Here is a 20,725-nt window from a genome sequence, read left to right as displayed (position 1 = left end):
TCATCATCATGATCATCACACAGACTGGCTGTCCTGTAAGAGACAGAAAGATAGATAGAGACACAGACGGAGAGATGCACTTAGAAATACATATGCCCAGGCACAGACTGCATTGGGCTTCTGTATCCTACAATGACATTTGAATGAAAAAGAATTTCAGGGGAGTTACATGGTGCATATTTTAATATGAGATCTATACTGTATATATATGTTGTATTACTGTACATCATTTATTTGCCTCCAAATATCCGCCATATGTGAAGGGGCGTAAGTCTAAAATTTGCCTTCCTAGGTAAGAAACTGTTCTTACATACTGTATGACGCAACTGTATGCCAAAAACCTATCTATGAACACAGGGAAAACACACTATTCTCTGTGTTAACAGCTACATTTCTTGGAGACCAAATACACAAAAAATCAGTGACACTGACTCCAAATCAGAGACAGTTGACATGTCTGGATTCTAAACACTATTCAGCATATGTACAGTATCAAGGCAAAAAGTGGTATGATTGCAGACCAAAACACTCTGCACCCTAGGAAGGAATGGGGGAAAAAAACGAATCACAGTGACCCAACCAATATGGCCGGTTAGCTCAGATGGTTAGAGCGTGGTGCTAATAACGCCAAGGTCGCGGGTTCGATCCCCGTACTGGCCAAAGTTTAACACGTATTTGACATATGTCTCTCTTTATAGACCCCTGACGAGTTAGTTTGAAGGATTATTCCTTTCGGAAGGATTGTTGATGCACTTTGTATAGACGCAAAAAGAAGGGGACAACATCCATCCTGTTGTAAGTGTACAAAAAGAGTGATTTCTTTCTGTGCCACTCCATTTTTTTTTTAACAAATGGTACAGTATATATCACCTTGGTACTACAGTATATGCAATGTAAATATGCGGATGAACAGAGCATAGAATAAAGAAGAGAGCATAGAATAAAGAAGCAGCTAGCGCAAACAGTAATTATCACTGAAGTGACGTGAGTAATGCTAACGATTGAGAACCCCTGAATTGTAAGGATGGAAAAGATACCACCTGCATGTAGTACTTATGAACTCATGTAGTCATGTAGTCATGGCAAGCAGACAGCACGTCGCCCCCTATTGGCTGCAATCCTTCTGGGCTAAAAATAAAAACTATCTGCTGGCACGTTTTCTTTCTCAATCCGCCCCATTCACCAGGAAGAGAGACAGAAACAGTTCACCTCCGCATCCATTTCCTCTCTCACTTTAACGCTGGCTGCACCTGAGACAGTGGGAGGGAAGTTGAGAGATCAAAAAAGAGTCACAACCATTCCAAATCCTGTCCTATCAACAGGCTGCTGCTGTCTCTCTGCTCTCAAGGAATTTAATTTGCATGGGAGGGACAAACTGATGTCTCTGCCTCTCTGCCTCTCTGCCTCTCTGCCTCTCTGCCTCTCTGCCTCTCTGCCTCTCTGCCTCTCTGCCTCTCTGCCTCTCTGCCTCTCTGCCTCTCTGCCTCTCTGCCTCTCTGCCTCTCTGCCTCTCTGCCTCTCTGCCTCTCTGCCTCTCTGCCTCTCTGCCTCCATGGCTGAACAGGTCTACTGTATACTAAAGCTCTAGACCTGTGAGCTAGCCTGTGTGATGTTGTCACAACGTATCCACGGACACATTGGGAATTGTGACATCATCATCATGATCATCACACAGACTGGCTGTCCTGTAAGAGACAGAAAGATAGATAGAGACACAGACGGAGAGATGCACTTAGAAATAGATATGCCCAGGCACAGACTGCATTGGGCTTCTGTATCCTACAATGACATTTGAATGAAAAAGAATTTCAGGGGAGTTACATGGTGCATATTTTAATATGAGATCTATACTGTATATATATGTTGTATTACTGTACATCATTTATTTGCCTCCAAATATCCGCCATATGTGAAGGGGCGTAAGTCTAAAATTTGCCTTCCTAGGTAAGAAACTGTTCTTACATACTGTATGACGCAACTGTATGCCAAAAACCTATCTATGAACACAGGGAAAACACACTATTCTCTGTGTTAACAGCTACATTTCTTGGAGACCAAATACACAAAAAATCAGTGACACTGACTCCAAATCAGAGACAGTTGACATGTCTGGATTCTAAACACTATTCAGCATATGTACAGTATCAAGGCAAAAAGTGGTATGATTGCAGACCAAAACACTCTGCACCCTAGGAAGGAATGGGGGAAAAAAACAAATCACAGTGACCCAACCAATATGGCCGGTTAGCTCAGATGGTTAGAGCGTGGTGCTAATAACGCCAAGGTCGCGGGTTCGATCCCCGTACTGGCCAAAGTTTTACACGTATTTGACATATGTCTCTCTTTATAGACCCCTGACGAGTTAGTTTGAAGGATTATTCCTTTCGGAAGGATTGTTGATGCACTTTGTATAGACGCAAAAAGAGGGGGACAACATCCATCCTGTTGTAAGTGTGCAAAAAGAGTGATTTCTTTCTGTGCCACTCCATTTTTTTTTTAACAAATGGTACAGTATATATCACCTTGGTACTACAGTATATGCAATGTAAATATGCGGATGAACAGAGCATAGAATAAAGAAGAGAGCATAGAATAAAGAAGCAGCTAGCGCAAACAGTAATTATCACTGAAGTGACGTGAGTAATGCTAACGATTGAGAACCCCTGAATTGTAAGGATGGAAAAGATACCACCTGCATGTAGTACTTATGAACTCATGTAGTCATGTAGTCATGGCAAGCAGACAGCACGTCGCCCCCTATTGGCTGCAATCCTTCTGGGCTAAAAATAAAAACTATCTGCTGGCACGTTTTCTTTCTCAATCCGCCCCATTCACCAGGAAGAGAGACAGAAACAGTTCACCTCCGCATCCATTTCCTCTCTCACTTTAACGCTGGCTGCACCTGAGACAGTGGGAGGGAAGTTGAGAGATCAAAAAAGAGTCACAACCATTCCAAATCCTGTCCTATCAACAGGCTGCTGCTGTCTCTCTGCTCTCAAGGAATTTAATTTGCATGGGAGGGACAAACTGATGTCTCTGCCTCTCTGCCTCTCTGCCTCTCTGCCTCTCTGCCTCTCTGCCTCTCTGCCTCTCTGCCTCTCTGCCTCTCTGCCTCTCTGCCTCTCTGCCTCTCTGCCTCTCTGCCTCTCTGCCTCTCTGCCTCTCTGCCTCTCTGCCTCTCTGCCTCTCTGCCTCTCTGCCTCTCTGCCTCTCTGCCTCCATGGCTGAACAGGTCTACTGTATACTAAAGCTCTACACCTGTGAGCTAGCCTGTGTGATGTTGTCACAACGTATCCACGGACACATTGGGAATTGTGACATCATCATCATGATCATCACACAGACTGGCTGTCCTGTAAGAGACAGAAAGATAGATAGAGACACAGACGGAGAGATGCACTTAGAAATAGATATGCCCAGGCACAGACTGCATTGGGCTTCTGTATCCTACAATGACATTTGAATGAAAAAGAATTTCAGGGGAGTTACATGGTGCATATTTTAATATGAGATCTATACTGTATATATATGTTGTATTACTGTACATCATTTATTTGCCTCCAAATATCCGCCATATGTGAAGGGGCGTAAGTCTAAAATTTGCCTTCCTAGGTAAGAAACTGTTCTTACATACTGTATGACGCAACTGTATGCCAAAAACCTATCTATGAACACAGGGAAAACACACTATTCTCTGTGTTAACAGCTACATTTCTTGGAGACCAAATACACAAAAAATCAGTGACACTGACTCCAAATCAGAGACAGTTGACATGTCTGGATTCTAAACACTATTCAGCATATGTACAGTATCAAGGCAAAAAGTGGTATGATTGCAGACCAAAACACTCTGCACCCTAGGAAGGAATGGGGGAAAAAAACGAATCACAGTGACCCAACCAATATGGCCGGTTAGCTCAGATGGTTAGAGCGTGGTGCTAATAACGCCAAGGTCGCGGGTTCGATCCCCGTACTGGCCAAAGTTTTACACGTATTTGACATATGTCTCTCTTTATAGACCCCTGACGAGTTAGTTTGAAGGATTATTCCTTTCGGAAGGATTGTTGATGCACTTTGTATAGACGCAAAAAGAGGGGGACAACATCCATCCTGTTGTAAGTGTGCAAAAAGAGTGATTTCTTTCTGTGCCACTCCATTTTTATTTTAACAAATGGTACAGTATATATCACCTTGGTACTACAGTATATGCAATGTAAATATGCGGATGAACAGAGCATAGAATAAAGAAGAGAGCATAGAATAAAGAAGCAGCTAGCGCAAACAGTAATTATCACTGAAGTGACGTGAGTAATGCTAACGATTGAGAACCCCTGAATTGTAAGGATGGAAAAGATACCACCTGCATGTAGTACTTATGAACTCATGTAGTCATGTAGTCATGGCAAGCAGACAGCACGTCGCCCCCTATTGGCTGCAATCCTTCTGGGCTAAAAATAAAAACTATCTGCTGGCACGTTTTCTTTCTCAATCCGCCCCATTCACCAGGAAGAGAGACAGAAACAGTTCACCTCCGCATCCATTTCCTCTCTCACTTTAACGCTGGCTGCACCTGAGACAGTGGGAGGGAAGTTGAGAGATCAAAAAAGAGTCACAACCATTCCAAATCCTGTCCTATCAACAGGCTGCTGCTGTCTCTCTGCTCTCAAGGAATTTAATTTGCATGGGAGGGACAAACTGATGTCTCTGCCTCTCTGCCTCTCTGCCTCTCTGCCTCTCTGCCTCTCTGCCTCTCTGCCTCTCTGCCTCTCTGCCTCTCTGCCTCTCTGCCTCTCTGCCTCTCTGCCTCTCTGCCTCTCTGCCTCTCTGCCTCTCTGCCTCTCTGCCTCCATGGCTGAACAGGTCTACTGTATACTAAAGCTCTAGACCTGTGAGCTAGCCTGTGTGATGTTGTCACAACGTATCCACGGACACATTGGGAATTGTGACATCATCATCATGATCATCACACAGACTGGCTGTCCTGTAAGAGACAGAAAGATAGATAGAGACACAGACGGAGAGATGCACTTAGAAATAGATATGCCCAGGCACAGACTGCATTGGGCTTCTGTATCCTACAATGACATTTGAATGAAAAAGAATTTCAGGGGAGTTACATGGTGCATATTTTAATATGAGATCTATACTGTATATATATGTTGTATTACTGTACATCATTTATTTGCCTCCAAATATCCGCCATATGTGAAGGGGCGTAAGTCTAAAATTTGCCTTCCTAGGTAAGAAACTGTTCTTACATACTGTATGACGCAACTGTATGCCAAAAACCTATCTATGAACACAGGGAAAACACACTATTCTCTGTGTTAACAGCTACATTTCTTGGAGACCAAATACACAAAAAATCAGTGACACTGACTCCAAATCAGAGACAGTTGACATGTCTGGATTCTAAACACTATTCAGCATATGTACAGTATCAAGGCAAAAAGTGGTATGATTGCAGACCAAAACACTCTGCACCCTAGGAAGGAATGGGGGAAAAAAACGAATCACAGTGACCCAACCAATATGGCCGGTTAGCTCAGATGGTTAGAGCGTGGTGCTAATAACGCCAAGGTCGCGGGTTCGATCCCCGTACTGGCCAAAGTTTTACACGTATTTGACATATGTCTCTCTTTATAGACCCCTGACGAGTTAGTTTGAAGGATTATTCCTTTCGGAAGGATTGTTGATGCACTTTGTATAGACGCAAAAAGAGGGGGACAACATCCATCCTGTTGTAAGTGTGCAAAAAGAGTGATTTCTTTCTGTGCCACTCCATTTTTATTTTAACAAATGGTACAGTATATATCACCTTGGTACTACAGTATATGCAATGTAAATATGCGGATGAACAGAGCATAGAATAAAGAAGAGAGCATAGAATAAAGAAGCAGCTAGCGCAAACAGTAATTATCACTGAAGTGACGTGAGTAATGCTAACGATTGAGAACCCCTGAATTGTAAGGATGGAAAAGATACCACCTGCATGTAGTACTTATGAACTCATGTAGTCATGTAGTCATGGCAAGCAGACAGCACGTCGCCCCCTATTGGCTGCAATCCTTCTGGGCTAAAAATAAAAACTATCTGCTGGCACGTTTTCTTTCTCAATCCGCCCCATTCACCAGGAAGAGAGACAGAAACAGTTCACCTCCGCATCCATTTCCTCTCTCACTTTAACGCTGGCTGCACCTGAGACAGTGGGAGGGAAGTTGAGAGATCAAAAAAGAGTCACAACCATTCCAAATCCTGTCCTATCAACAGGCTGCTGCTGTCTCTCTGCTCTCAAGGAATTTAATTTGCATGGGAGGGACAAACTGATGTCTCTGCCTCTCTGCCTCTCTGCCTCTCTGCCTCTCTGCCTCTCTGCCTCTCTGCCTCTCTGCCTCTCTGCCTCTCTGCCTCTCTGCCTCTCTGCCTCTCTGCCTCTCTGCCTCTCTGCCTCTCTGCCTCTCTGCCTCTCTGCCTCTCTGCCTCTGCCTCCATGGCTGAACAGGTCTACTGTATACTAAAGCTCTAGACCTGTGAGCTAGCCTGTGTGATGTTGTCACAACGTATCCACGGACACATTGGGAATTGTGACATCATCATCATGATCATCACACAGACTGGCTGTCCTGTAAGAGACAGAAAGATAGATAGAGACACAGACGGAGAGATGCACTTAGAAATAGATATGCCCAGGCACAGACTGCATTGGGCTTCTGTATCCTACAATGACATTTGAATGAAAAAGAATTTCAGGGGAGTTACATGGTGCATATTTTAATATGAGATCTATACTGTATATATATGTTGTATTACTGTACATCATTTATTTGCCTCCAAATATCCGCCATATGTGAAGGGGCGTAAGTCTAAAATTTGCCTTCCTAGGTAAGAAACTGTTCTTACATACTGTATGACGCAACTGTATGCCAAAAACCTATCTATGAACACAGGGAAAACACACTATTCTCTGTGTTAACAGCTACATTTCTTGGAGACCAAATACACAAAAAATCAGTGACACTGACTCCAAATCAGAGACAGTTGACATGTCTGGATTCTAAACACTATTCAGCATATGTACAGTATCAAGGCAAAAAGTGGTATGATTGCAGACCAAAACACTCTGCACCCTAGGAAGGAATGGGGGAAAAAAACGAATCACAGTGACCCAACCAATATGGCCGGTTAGCTCAGATGGTTAGAGCGTGGTGCTAATAACGCCAAGGTCGCGGGTTCGATCCCCGTACTGGCCAAAGTTTTACACGTATTTGACATATGTCTCTCTTTATAGACCCCTGACGAGTTAGTTTGAAGGATTATTCCTTTCGGAAGGATTGTTGATGCACTTTGTATAGACGCAAAAAGAGGGGGACAACATCCATCCTGTTGTAAGTGTGCAAAAAGAGTGATTTCTTTCTGTGCCACTCCATTTTTTTTTTAACAAATGGTACAGTATATATCACCTTGGTACTACAGTATATGCAATGTAAATATGCGGATGAACAGAGCATAGAATAAAGAAGAGAGCATAGAATAAAGAAGCAGCTAGCGCAAACAGTAATTATCACTGAAGTGACGTGAGTAATGCTAACGATTGAGAACCCCTGAATTGTAAGGATGGAAAAGATACCACCTGCATGTAGTACTTATGAACTCATGTAGTCATGTAGTCATGGCAAGCAGACAGCACGTCGCCCCCTATTGGCTGCAATCCTTCTGGGCTAAAAATAAAAACTATCTGCTGGCACGTTTTCTTTCTCAATCCGCCCCATTCACCAGGAAGAGAGACAGAAACAGTTCACCTCCGCATCCATTTCCTCTCTCACTTTAACGCTGGCTGCACCTGAGACAGTGGGAGGGAAGTTGAGAGATCAAAAAAGAGTCACAACCATTCCAAATCCTGTCCTATCAACAGGCTGCTGCTGTCTCTCTGCTCTCAAGGAATTTAATTTGCATGGGAGGGACAAACTGATGTCTCTGCCTCTCTGCCTCTCTGCCTCTCTGCCTCTCTGCCTCTCTGCCTCTCTGCCTCTCTGCCTCTCTGCCTCTCTGCCTCTCTGCCTCTCTGCCTCTCTGCCTCTCTGCCTCTCTGCCTCTCTGCCTCTCTGCCTCTCTGCCTCTCTGCCTCTCTGCCTCCATGGCTGAACAGGTCTACTGTATACTAAAGCTCTAGACCTGTGAGCTAGCCTGTGTGATGTTGTCACAACGTATCCACGGACACATTGGGAATTGTGACATCATCATCATGATCATCACACAGACTGGCTGTCCTGTAAGAGACAGAAAGATAGATAGAGACACAGACGGAGAGATGCACTTAGAAATAGATATGCCCAGGCACAGACTGCATTGGGCTTCTGTATCCTACAATGACATTTGAATGAAAAAGAATTTCAGGGGAGTTACATGGTGCATATTTTAATATGAGATCTATACTGTATATATATGTTGTATTACTGTACATCATTTATTTGCCTCCAAATATCCGCCATATGTGAAGGGGCGTAAGTCTAAAATTTGCCTTCCTATGTAAGAAACTGTTCTTACATACTGTATGACGCAACTGTATGCCAAAAACCTATCTATGAACACAGGGAAAACACACTATTCTCTGTGTTAACAGCTACATTTCTTGGAGACCAAATACACAAAAAATCAGTGACACTGACTCCAAATCAGAGACAGTTGACATGTCTGGATTCTAAACACTATTCAGCATATGTACAGTATCAAGGCAAAAAGTGGTATGATTGCAGACCAAAACACTCTGCACCCTAGGAAGGAATGGGGGAAAAAAACGAATCACAGTGACCCAACCAATATGGCCGGTTAGCTCAGATGGTTAGAGCGTGGTGCTAATAACGCCAAGGTCGCGGGTTCGATCCCCGTACTGGCCAAAGTTTTACACGTATTTGACATATGTCTCTCTTTATAGACCCCTGACGAGTTAGTTTGAAGGATTATTCCTTTCGGAAGGATTGTTGATGCACTTTGTATAGACGCAAAAAGAGGGGGACAACATCCAATCTGTTGTAAGTGTGCAAAAAGAGTGATTTCTTTCTGTGCCACTCCATTTTTTTTTTAACAAATGGTACAGTATATATCACCTTGGTACTACAGTATATGCAATGTAAATATGCGGATGAACAGAGCATAGAATAAAGAAGAGAGCATAGAATAAAGAAGCAGCTAGCGCAAACAGTAATTATCACTGAAGTGACGTGAGTAATGCTAACGATTGAGAACCCCTGAATTGTAAGGATGGAAAAGATACCACCTGCATGTAGTACTTATGAACTCATGTAGTCATGTAGTCATGGCAAGCAGACAGCACGTCGCCCCCTATTGGCTGCAATCCTTCTGGGCTAAAAATAAAAACTATCTGCTGGCACGTTTTCTTTCTCAATCCGCCCCATTCACCAGGAAGAGAGACAGAAACAGTTCACCTCCGCATCCATTTCCTCTCTCACTTTAACGCTGGCTGCACCTGAGACAGTGGGAGGGAAGTTGAGAGATCAAAAAAGAGTCACAACCATTCCAAATCCTGTCCTATCAACAGGCTGCTGCTGTCTCTCTGCTCTCAAGGAATTTAATTTGCATGGGAGGGACAAACTGATGTCTCTGCCTCTCTGCCTCTCTGCCTCTCTGCCTCTCTGCCTCTCTGCCTCTCTGCCTCTCTGCCTCTCTGCCTCTCTGCCTCTCTGCCTCTCTGCCTCTCTGCCTCTCTGCCTCTCTGCCTCTCTGCCTCTCTGCCTCTCTGCCTCTCTGCCTCTCTGCCTCTCTGCCTCTCTGCCTCTCTGCCTCTCTGCCTCCATGGCTGAACAGGTCTACTGTATACTAAAGCTCTAGACCTGTGAGCTAGCCTGTGTGATGTTGTCACAACGTATCCACGGACACATTGGGAATTGTGACATCATCATCATGATCATCACACAGACTGGCTGTCCTGTAAGAGACAGAAAGATAGATAGAGACACAGACGGAGAGATGCACTTAGAAATAGATATGCCCAGGCACAGACTGCATTGGGCTTCTGTATCCTACAATGACATTTGAATGAAAAAGAATTTCAGGGGAGTTACATGGTGCATATTTTAATATGAGATCTATACTGTATATATATGTTGTATTACTGTACATCATTTATTTGCCTCCAAATATCCGCCATATGTGAAGGGGCGTAAGTCTAAAATTTGCCTTCCTATGTAAGAAACTGTTCTTACATACTGTATGACGCAACTGTATGCCAAAAACCTATCTATGAACACAGGGAAAACACACTATTCTCTGTGTTAACAGCTACATTTCTTGGAGACCAAATACACAAAAAATCAGTGACACTGACTCCAAATCAGAGACAGTTGACATGTCTGGATTCTAAACACTATTCAGCATATGTACAGTATCAAGGCAAAAAGTGGTATGATTGCAGACCAAAACACTCTGCACCCTAGGAAGGAATGGGGGAAAAAAACGAATCACAGTGACCCAACCAATATGGCCGGTTAGCTCAGATGGTTAGAGCGTGGTGCTAATAACGCCAAGGTCGCGGGTTCGATCCCCGTACTGGCCAAAGTTTTACACGTATTTGACATATGTCTCTCTTTATAGACCCCTGACGAGTTAGTTTGAAGGATTATTCCTTTCGGAAGGATTGTTGATGCACTTTGTATAGACGCAAAAAGAGGGGGACAACATCCAATCTGTTGTAAGTGTGCAAAAAGAGTGATTTCTTTCTGTGCCACTCCATTTTTTTTTTAACAAATGGTACAGTATATATCACCTTGGTACTACAGTATATGCAATGTAAATATGCGGATGAACAGAGCATAGAATAAAGAAGAGAGCATAGAATAAAGAAGCAGCTAGCGCAAACAGTAATTATCACTGAAGTGACGTGAGTAATGCTAACGATTGAGAACCCCTGAATTGTAAGGATGGAAAAGATACCACCTGCATGTAGTACTTATGAACTCATGTAGTCATGTAGTCATGGCAAGCAGACAGCACGTCGCCCCCTATTGGCTGCAATCCTTCTGGGCTAAAAATAAAAACTATCTGCTGGCACGTTTTCTTTCTCAATCCGCCCCATTCACCAGGAAGAGAGACAGAAACAGTTCACCTCCGCATCCATTTCCTCTCTCACTTTAACGCTGGCTGCACCTGAGACAGTGGGAGGGAAGTTGAGAGATCAAAAAAGAGTCACAACCATTCCAAATCCTGTCCTATCAACAGGCTGCTGCTGTCTCTCTGCTCTCAAGGAATTTAATTTGCATGGGAGGGACAAACTGATGTCTCTGCCTCTCTGCCTCTCTGCCTCTCTGCCTCTCTGCCTCTCTGCCTCTCTGCCTCTCTGCCTCTCTGCCTCTCTGCCTCTCTGCCTCTCTGCCTCTCTGCCTCTCTGCCTCTCTGCCTCTCTGCCTCTCTGCCTCTCTGCCTCTCTGCCTCTCTGCCTCTCTGCCTCCATGGCTGAACAGGTCTACTGTATACTAAAGCTCTAGACCTGTGAGCTAGCCTGTGTGATGTTGTCACAACGTATCCACGGACACATTGGGAATTGTGACATCATCATCATGATCATCACACAGACTGGCTGTCCTGTAAGAGACAGAAAGATAGATAGAGACACAGACGGAGAGATGCACTTAGAAATAGATATGCCCAGGCACAGACTGCATTGGGCTTCTGTATCCTACAATGACATTTGAATGAAAAAGAATTTCAGGGGAGTTACATGGTGCATATTTTAATATGAGATCTATACTGTATATATATGTTGTATTACTGTACATCATTTATTTGCCTCCAAATATCCGCCATATGTGAAGGGGCGTAAGTCTAAAATTTGCCTTCCTAGGTAAGAAACTGTTCTTACATACTGTATGACGCAACTGTATGCCAAAAACCTATCTATGAACACAGGGAAAACACACTATTCTCTGTGTTAACAGCTACATTTCTTGGAGACCAAATACACAAAAAATCAGTGACACTGACTCCAAATCAGAGACAGTTGACATGTCTGGATTCTAAACACTATTCAGCATATGTACAGTATCAAGGCAAAAAGTGGTATGATTGCAGACCAAAACACTCTGCACCCTAGGAAGGAATGGGGGAAAAAAACGAATCACAGTGACCCAACCAATATGGCCGGTTAGCTCAGATGGTTAGAGCGTGGTGCTAATAACGCCAAGGTCGCGGGTTCGATCCCCGTACTGGCCAAAGTTTTACACGTATTTGACATATGTCTCTCTTTATAGACCCCTGACGAGTTAGTTTGAAGGATTATTCCTTTCGGAAGGATTGTTGATGCACTTTGTATAGACGCAAAAAGAGGGGGACAACATCCATCCTGTTGTAAGTGTGCAAAAAGAGTGATTTCTTTCTGTGCCACTCCATTTTTTTTTTAACAAATGGTACAGTATATATCACCTTGGTACTACAGTATATGCAATGTAAATATGCGGATGAACAGAGCATAGAATAAAGAAGAGAGCATAGAATAAAGAAGCAGCTAGCGCAAACAGTAATTATCACTGAAGTGACGTGAGTAATGCTAACGATTGAGAACCCCTGAATTGTAAGGATGGAAAAGATACCACCTGCATGTAGTACTTATGAACTCATGTAGTCATGTAGTCATGGCAAGCAGACAGCACGTCGCCCCCTATTGGCTGCAATCCTTCTGGGCTAAAAATAAAAACTATCTGCTGGCACGTTTTCTTTCTCAATCCGCCCCATTCACCAGGAAGAGAGACAGAAACAGTTCACCTCCGCATCCATTTCCTCTCTCACTTTAACGCTGGCTGCACCTGAGACAGTGGGAGGGAAGTTGAGAGATCAAAAAAGAGTCACAACCATTCCAAATCCTGTCCTATCAACAGGCTGCTGCTGTCTCTCTGCTCTCAAGGAATTTAATTTGCATGGGAGGGACAAACTGATGTCTCTGCCTCTCTGCCTCTCTGCCTCTCTGCCTCTCTGCCTCTCTGCCTCTCTGCCTCTCTGCCTCTCTGCCTCTCTGCCTCTCTGCCTCTCTGCCTCTCTGCCTCTCTGCCTCTCTGCCTCTCTGCCTCTCTGCCTCTCTGCCTCTCTGCCTCTCTGCCTCTCTGCCTCCATGGCTGAACAGGTCTACTGTATACTAAAGCTCTAGACCTGTGAGCTAGCCTGTGTGATGTTGTCACAACGTATCCACGGACACATTGGGAATTGTGACATCATCATCATGATCATCACACAGACTGGCTGTCCTGTAAGAGACAGAAAGATAGATAGAGACACAGACGGAGAGATGCACTTAGAAATAGATATGCCCAGGCACAGACTGCATTGGGCTTCTGTATCCTACAATGACATTTGAATGAAAAAGAATTTCAGGGGAGTTACATGGTGCATATTTTAATATGAGATCTATACTGTATATATATGTTGTATTACTGTACATCATTTATTTGCCTCCAAATATCCGCCATATGTGAAGGGGCGTAAGTCTAAAATTTGCCTTCCTATGTAAGAAACTGTTCTTACATACTGTATGACGCAACTGTATGCCAAAAACCTATCTATGAACACAGGGAAAACACACTATTCTCTGTGTTAACAGCTACATTTCTTGGAGACCAAATACACAAAAAATCAGTGACACTGACTCCAAATCAGAGACAGTTGACATGTCTGGATTCTAAACACTATTCAGCATATGTACAGTATCAAGGCAAAAAGTGGTATGATTGCAGACCAAAACACTCTGCACCCTAGGAAGGAATGGGGGAAAAAAACGAATCACAGTGACCCAACCAATATGGCCGGTTAGCTCAGATGGTTAGAGCGTGGTGCTAATAACGCCAAGGTCGCGGGTTCGATCCCCGTACTGGCCAAAGTTTTACACGTATTTGACATATGTCTCTCTTTATAGACCCCTGACGAGTTAGTTTGAAGGATTATTCCTTTCGGAAGGATTGTTGATGCACTTTGTATAGACGCAAAAAGAGGGGGACAACATCCATCCTGTTGTAAGTGTGCAAAAAGAGTGATTTCTTTCTGTGCCACTCCATTTTTATTTTAACAAATGGTACAGTATATATCACCTTGGTACTACAGTATATGCAATGTAAATATGCGGATGAACAGAGCATAGAATAAAGAAGAGAGCATAGAATAAAGAAGCAGCTAGCGCAAACAGTAATTATCACTGAAGTGACGTGAGTAATGCTAACGATTGAGAACCCCTGAATTGTAAGGATGGAAAAGATACCACCTGCATGTAGTACTTATGAACTCATGTAGTCATGTAGTCATGGCAAGCAGACAGCACGTCGCCCCCTATTGGCTGCAATCCTTCTGGGCTAAAAATAAAAACTATCTGCTGGCACGTTTTCTTTCTCAATCCGCCCCATTCACCAGGAAGAGAGACAGAAACAGTTCACCTCCGCATCCATTTCCTCTCTCACTTTAACGCTGGCTGCACCTGAGACAGTGGGAGGGAAGTTGAGAGATCAAAAAAGAGTCACAACCATTCCAAATCCTGTCCTATCAACAGGCTGCTGCTGTCTCTCTGCTCTCAAGGAATTTAATTTGCATGGGAGGGACAAACTGATGTCTCTGCCTCTCTGCCTCTCTGCCTCTCTGCCTCTCTGCCTCTCTGCCTCTCTGCCTCTCTGCCTCTCTGCCTCTGCCTCCATGGCTGAACAGGTCTACTGTATACTAAAGCTCTAGACCTGTGAGCTAGCCTGTGTGATGTTGTCACAACGTATCCACGGACACATTGGGAATTGTGACATCATCATCATGATCATCACACAGACTGGCTGTCCTGTAAGAGACAGAAAGATAGATAGAGACACAGACGGAGAGATGCACTTAGAAATAGATATGCCCAGGCACAGACTGCATTGGGCTTCTGTATCCTACAATGACATTTGAATGAAAAAGAATTTCAGGGGAGTTACATGGTGCATATTTTAATATGAGATCTATACTGTATATATATGTTGTATTACTGTACATCATTTATTTGCCTCCAAATATCCGCCATATGTGAAGGGGCGTAAGTCTAAAATTTGCCTTCCTAGGTAAGAAACTGTTCTTACATACTGTATGACGCAACTGTATGCCAAAAACCTATCTATGAACACAGGGAAAACACACTATTCTCTGTGTTAACAGCTACATTTCTTGGAGACCAAATACACAAAAAATCAGTGACACTGACTCCAAATCAGAGACAGTTGACATGTCTGGATTCTAAACACTATTCAGCATATGTACAGTATCAAGGCAAAAAGTGGTATGATTGCAGACCAAAACACTCTGCACCCTAGGAAGGAATGGGGGAAAAAAACGAATCACAGTGACCCAACCAATATGGCCGGTTAGCTCAGATGGTTAGAGCGTGGTGCTAATAACGCCAAGGTCGCGGGTTCGATCCCCGTACTGGCCAAAGTTTTACACGTATTTGACATATGTCTCTCTTTATAGACCCCTGACGAGTTAGTTTGAAGGATTATTCCTTTCGGAAGGATTGTTGATGCACTTTGTATAGACGCAAAAAGAGGGGGACAACATCCATCCTGTTGTAAGTGTGCAAAAAGAGTGATTTCTTTCTGTGCCACTCCATTTTTTTTTTAACAAATGGTACAGTATATATCACCTTGGTACTACAGTATATGCAATGTAAATATGCGGATGAACAGAGCATAGAATAAAGAAGAGAGCATAGAATAAAGAAGCAGCTAGCGCAAACAGTAATTATCACTGAAGTGACGTGAGTAATGCTAACGATTGAGAACCCCTGAATTGTAAGGATGGAAAAGATACCACCTGCATGTAGTACTTATGAACTCATGTAGTCATGTAGTCATGGCAAGCAGACAGCACGTCGCCCCCTATTGGCTGCAATCCTTCTGGGCTAAAAATAAAAACTATCTGCTGGCACGTTTTCTTTCTCAATCCGCCCCATTCACCAGGAAGAGAGACAGAAACAGTTCACCTCCGCATCCATTTCCTCTCTCACTTTAACGCTGGCTGCACCTGAGACAGTGGGAGGGAAGTTGAGAGATCAAAAAAGAGTCACAACCATTCCAAATCCTGTCCTATCAACAGGCTGCTGCTGTCTCTCTGCTCTCAAGGAATTTAATTTGCATGGGAGGGACAAACTGATGTCTCTGCCTCTCTGCCTCTCTGCCTCTCTGCCTCTCTGCCTCTCTGCCTCTCTGCCTCTCTGCCTCTCTGCCTCTCTGCCTCTCTGCCTCTCTGCCTCTCTGCCTCTCTGCCTCTCTGCCTCTCTGCCTCTCTGCCTCTCTGCCTCCATGGCTGAACAGGTCTACTGTATACTAAAGCTCTAGACCTGTGAGCTAGCCTGTGTGATGTTGTCACAACGTATCCACGGACACATTGGGAATTGTGACATCATCATCATGATCATCACACAGACTGGCTGTCCTGTAAGAGACAGAAAGATAGATAGAGACACAGACGGAGAGATGCACTTAGAAATAGATATGCCCAGGCACAGACTGCATTGGGCTTCTGTATCCTACAATGACATTTGAATGAAAAAGAATTTCAGGGGAGTTACATGGTGCATATTTTAATATGAGATCTATACTGTATATATATGTTGTATTACTGTACATCATTTATTTGCCTCCAAATATCCGCCATATGTGAAGGGGCGTAAGTCTAAAATTTGCCTTCCTATGTAAGAAACTGTTCTTACATACTGTATGACGCAACTGTATGCCAAAAACCTATCTATGAACACAGGGAAAACACACTATTCTCTGTGTTAACAGCTACATTTCTTGGAGACCAAATACACAAAAAATCAGTGACACTGACTCCAAATCAGAGACAGTTGACATGTCTGGATTCTAAACACTATTCAGCATATGTACAGTATCAAGGCAAAAAGTGGTATGATTGCAGACCAAAACACTCTGCACCCTAGGAAGGAATGGGGGAAAAAAACGAATCACAGTGACCCAACCAATATGGCCGGTTAGCTCAGATGGTTAGAGCGTGGTGCTAATAACGCCAAGGTCGCGGGTTCGATCCCCGTACTGGCCAAAGTTTTACACGTATTTGACATATGTCTCTCTTTATAGACCCCTGACGAGTTAGTTTGAAGGATTATTCCTTTCGGAAGGATTGTTGATGCACTTTGTATAGACGCAAAAAGAGGGGGACAACATCCAATCTGTTGTAAGTGTGCAAAAAGAGTGATTTCTTTCTGTGCCACTCCATTTTTTTTTTAACAAATGGTACAGTATATATCACCTTGGTACTACAGTATATGCAATGTAAATATGCGGATGAACAGAGCATAGAATAAAGAAGAGAGCATAGAATAAAGAAGCAGCTAGCGCAAACAGTAATTATCACTGAAGTGACGTGAGTAATGCTAACGATTGAGAACCCCTGAATTGTAAGGATGGAAAAGATACCACCTGCATGTAGTACTTATGAACTCATGTAGTCATGTAGTCATGGCAAGCAGACAGCACGTCGCCCCCTATTGGCTGCAATCCTTCTGGGCTAAAAATAAAAACTATCTGCTGGCACGTTTTCTTTCTCAATCCGCCCCATTCACCAGGAAGAGAGACAGAAACAGTTCACCTCCGCATCCATTTCCTCTCTCACTTTAACGCTGGCTGCACCTGAGACAGTGGGAGGGAAGTTGAGAGATCAAAAAAGAGTCACAACCATTCCAAATCCTGTCCTATCAACAGGCTGCTGCTGTCTCTCTGCTCTCAAGGAATTTAATTTGCATGGGAGGGACAAACTGATGTCTCTGCCTCTCTGCCTCTCTGCCTCTCTGCCTCTCTGCCTCTCTGCCTCTCTGCCTCTCTGCCTCTCTGCCTCTCTGCCTCTCTGCCTCTCTGCCTCTCTGCCTCTCTGCCTCTCTGCCTCTCTGCCTCTCTGCCTCTCTGCCTCTCTGCCTCTCTGCCTCTCTGCCTCCATGGCTGAACAGGTCTACTGTATACTAAAGCTCTAGACCTGTGAGCTAGCCTGTGTGATGTTGTCACAACGTATCCACGGACACATTGGGAATTGTGACATCATCATCATGATCATCACACAGACTGGCTGTCCTGTAAGAGACAGAAAGATAGATAGAGACACAGACGGAGAGATGCACTTAGAAATAGATATGCCCAGGCACAGACTGCATTGGGCTTCTGTATCCTACAATGACATTTGAATGAAAAAGAATTTCAGGGGAGTTACATGGTGCATATTTTAATATGAGATCTATACTGTATATATATGTTGTATTACTGTACATCATTTATTTGCCTCCAAATATCCGCCATATGTGAAGGGGCGTAAGTCTAAAATTTGCCTTCCTATGTAAGAAACTGTTCTTACATACTGTATGACGCAACTGTATGCCAAAAACCTATCTATGAACACAGGGAAAACACACTATTCTCTGTGTTAACAGCTACATTTCTTGGAGACCAAATACACAAAAAATCAGTGACACTGACTCCAAATCAGAGACAGTTGACATGTCTGGATTCTAAACACTATTCAGCATATGTACAGTATCAAGGCAAAAAGTGGTATGATTGCAGACCAAAACACTCTGCACCCTAGGAAGGAATGGGGGAAAAAAACGAATCACAGTGACCCAACCAATATGGCCGGTTAGCTCAGATGGTTAGAGCGTGGTGCTAATAACGCCAAGGTCGCGGGTTCGATCCCCGTACTGGCCAAAGTTTTACACGTATTTGACATATGTCTCTCTTTATAGACCCCTGACGAGTTAGTTTGAAGGATTATTCCTTTCGGAAGGATTGTTGATGCACTTTGTATAGACGCAAAAAGAGGGGGACAACATCCAATCTGTTGTAAGTGTGCAAAAAGAGTGATTTCTTTCTGTGCCACTCCATTTTTTTTTTAACAAATGGTACAGTATATATCACCTTGGTACTACAGTATATGCAATGTAAATATGCGGATGAACAGAGCATAGAATAAAGAAGAGAGCATAGAATAAAGAAGCAGCTAGCGCAAACAGTAATTATCACTGAAGTGACGTGAGTAATGCTAACGATTGAGAACCCCTGAATTGTAAGGATGGAAAAGATACCACCTGCATGTAGTACTTATGAACTCATGTAGTCATGTAGTCATGGCAAGCAGACAGCACGTCGCCCCCTATTGGCTGCAATCCTTCTGGGCTAAAAATAAAAACTATCTGCTGGCACGTTTTCTTTCTCAATCCGCCCCATTCACCAGGAAGAGAGACAGAAACAGTTCACCTCCGCATCCATTTCCTCTCTCACTTTAACGCTGGCTGCACCTGAGACAGTGGGAGGGAAGTTGAGAGATCAAAAAAGAGTCACAACCATTCCAAATCCTGTCCTATCAACAGGCTGCTGCTGTCTCTCTGCTCTCAAGGAATTTAATTTGCATGGGAGGGACAAACTGATGTCTCTGCCTCTCTGCCTCTCTGCCTCTCTGCCTCTCTGCCTCTCTGCCTCTCTGCCTCTCTGCCTCTCTGCCTCTCTGCCTCTCTGCCTCTCTGCCTCTCTGCCTCTCTGCCTCTCTGCCTCTCTGCCTCTCTGCCTCTCTGCCTCTCTGCCTCTCTGCCTCTCTGCCTCTCTGCCTCTCTGCCTCCATGGCTGAACAGGTCTACTGTATACTAAAGCTCTAGACCTGTGAGCTAGCCTGTGTGATGTTGTCACAACGTATCCACGGACACATTGGGAATTGTGACATCATCATCATGATCATCACACAGACTGGCTGTCCTGTAAGAGACAGAAAGATAGATAGAGACACAGACGGAGAGATGCACTTAGAAATAGATATGCCCAGGCACAGACTGCATTGGGCTTCTGTATCCTACAATGACATTTGAATGAAAAAGAATTTCAGGGGAGTTACATGGTGCATATTTTAATATGAGATCTATACTGTATATATATGTTGTATTACTGTACATCATTTATTTGCCTCCAAATATCCGCCATATGTGAAGGGGCGTAAGTCTAAAATTTGCCTTCCTATGTAAGAAACTGTTCTTACATACTGTATGACGCAACTGTATGCCAAAAACCTATCTATGAACACAGGGAAAACACACTATTCTCTGTGTTAACAGCTACATTTCTTGGAGACCAAATACACAAAAAATCAGTGACACTGACTCCAAATCAGAGACAGTTGACATGTCTGGATTCTAAACACTATTCAGCATATGTACAGTATCAAGGCAAAAAGTGGTATGATTGCAGACCAAAACACTCTGCACCCTAGGAAGGAATGGGGGAAAAAAACGAATCACAGTGACCCAACCAATATGGCCGGTTAGCTCAGATGGTTAGAGCGTGGTGCTAATAACGCCAAGGTCGCGGGTTCGATCCCCGTACTGGCCAAAGTTTTACACGTATTTGACATATGTCTCTCTTTATAGACCCCTGACGAGTTAGTTTGAAGGATTATTCCTTTCGGAAGGATTGTTGATGCACTTTGTATAGACGCAAAAAGAGGGGGACAACATCCAATCTGTTGTAAGTGTGCAAAAAGAGTGATTTCTTTCTGTGCCACTCCATTTTTTTTTTAACAAATGGTACAGTATATATCACCTTGGTACTACAGTATATGCAATGTAAATATGCGGATGAACAGAGCATAGAATAAAGAAGAGAGCATAGAATAAAGAAGCAGCTAGCGCAAACAGTAATTATCACTGAAGTGACGTGAGTAATGCTAACGA

The 20,725-nt window shown here is 43.6% G+C and overlaps 13 non-coding genes across 13 annotated transcripts; all 13 read left to right on the top strand.

Moving 5' to 3' along the window:
- Positions 1–586: 586 nt before the first annotated feature.
- TRNAI-AAU (transfer RNA isoleucine (anticodon AAU)) lies at positions 587–660 on the top strand. Its single transcript has one exon. It is a non-coding gene; the product is annotated as a tRNA-Ile (tRNA).
- A 1,578-nt stretch (positions 661–2,238) lies between these two features.
- TRNAI-AAU (transfer RNA isoleucine (anticodon AAU)) lies at positions 2,239–2,312 on the top strand. Its single transcript has one exon. It is a non-coding gene; the product is annotated as a tRNA-Ile (tRNA).
- A 1,594-nt stretch (positions 2,313–3,906) lies between these two features.
- Positions 3,907–3,980, top strand: TRNAI-AAU (transfer RNA isoleucine (anticodon AAU)). The gene has a single exon. It is a non-coding gene; the product is annotated as a tRNA-Ile (tRNA).
- A 1,554-nt stretch (positions 3,981–5,534) lies between these two features.
- Positions 5,535–5,608, top strand: TRNAI-AAU (transfer RNA isoleucine (anticodon AAU)). Its single transcript has one exon. It is a non-coding gene; the product is annotated as a tRNA-Ile (tRNA).
- A 1,568-nt stretch (positions 5,609–7,176) lies between these two features.
- Positions 7,177–7,250, top strand: TRNAI-AAU (transfer RNA isoleucine (anticodon AAU)). Its single transcript has one exon. It is a non-coding gene; the product is annotated as a tRNA-Ile (tRNA).
- Positions 7,251–8,820: 1,570 nt separating this feature from the next.
- TRNAI-AAU (transfer RNA isoleucine (anticodon AAU)) lies at positions 8,821–8,894 on the top strand. The gene has a single exon. It is a non-coding gene; the product is annotated as a tRNA-Ile (tRNA).
- A 1,602-nt stretch (positions 8,895–10,496) lies between these two features.
- On the top strand, positions 10,497–10,570 carry TRNAI-AAU (transfer RNA isoleucine (anticodon AAU)). Its single transcript has one exon. It is a non-coding gene; the product is annotated as a tRNA-Ile (tRNA).
- A 1,578-nt stretch (positions 10,571–12,148) lies between these two features.
- TRNAI-AAU (transfer RNA isoleucine (anticodon AAU)) lies at positions 12,149–12,222 on the top strand. Its single transcript has one exon. It is a non-coding gene; the product is annotated as a tRNA-Ile (tRNA).
- A 1,578-nt stretch (positions 12,223–13,800) lies between these two features.
- TRNAI-AAU (transfer RNA isoleucine (anticodon AAU)) lies at positions 13,801–13,874 on the top strand. Its single transcript has one exon. It is a non-coding gene; the product is annotated as a tRNA-Ile (tRNA).
- Positions 13,875–15,362: 1,488 nt separating this feature from the next.
- On the top strand, positions 15,363–15,436 carry TRNAI-AAU (transfer RNA isoleucine (anticodon AAU)). Its single transcript has one exon. It is a non-coding gene; the product is annotated as a tRNA-Ile (tRNA).
- Positions 15,437–16,990: 1,554 nt separating this feature from the next.
- Positions 16,991–17,064, top strand: TRNAI-AAU (transfer RNA isoleucine (anticodon AAU)). Its single transcript has one exon. It is a non-coding gene; the product is annotated as a tRNA-Ile (tRNA).
- Positions 17,065–18,642: 1,578 nt separating this feature from the next.
- Positions 18,643–18,716, top strand: TRNAI-AAU (transfer RNA isoleucine (anticodon AAU)). Its single transcript has one exon. It is a non-coding gene; the product is annotated as a tRNA-Ile (tRNA).
- A 1,594-nt stretch (positions 18,717–20,310) lies between these two features.
- On the top strand, positions 20,311–20,384 carry TRNAI-AAU (transfer RNA isoleucine (anticodon AAU)). The gene has a single exon. It is a non-coding gene; the product is annotated as a tRNA-Ile (tRNA).
- Positions 20,385–20,725: the final 341 nt, after the last annotated feature.

The sequence above is a fragment of the Ascaphus truei genome, chromosome 12, assembly GCF_040206685.1.
Source record: "Ascaphus truei isolate aAscTru1 chromosome 12, aAscTru1.hap1, whole genome shotgun sequence".
Classification (NCBI taxonomy): domain Eukaryota; kingdom Metazoa; phylum Chordata; class Amphibia; order Anura; family Ascaphidae; genus Ascaphus; species Ascaphus truei.
This window is presented reverse-complemented; position numbering and strand designations above follow the sequence as displayed.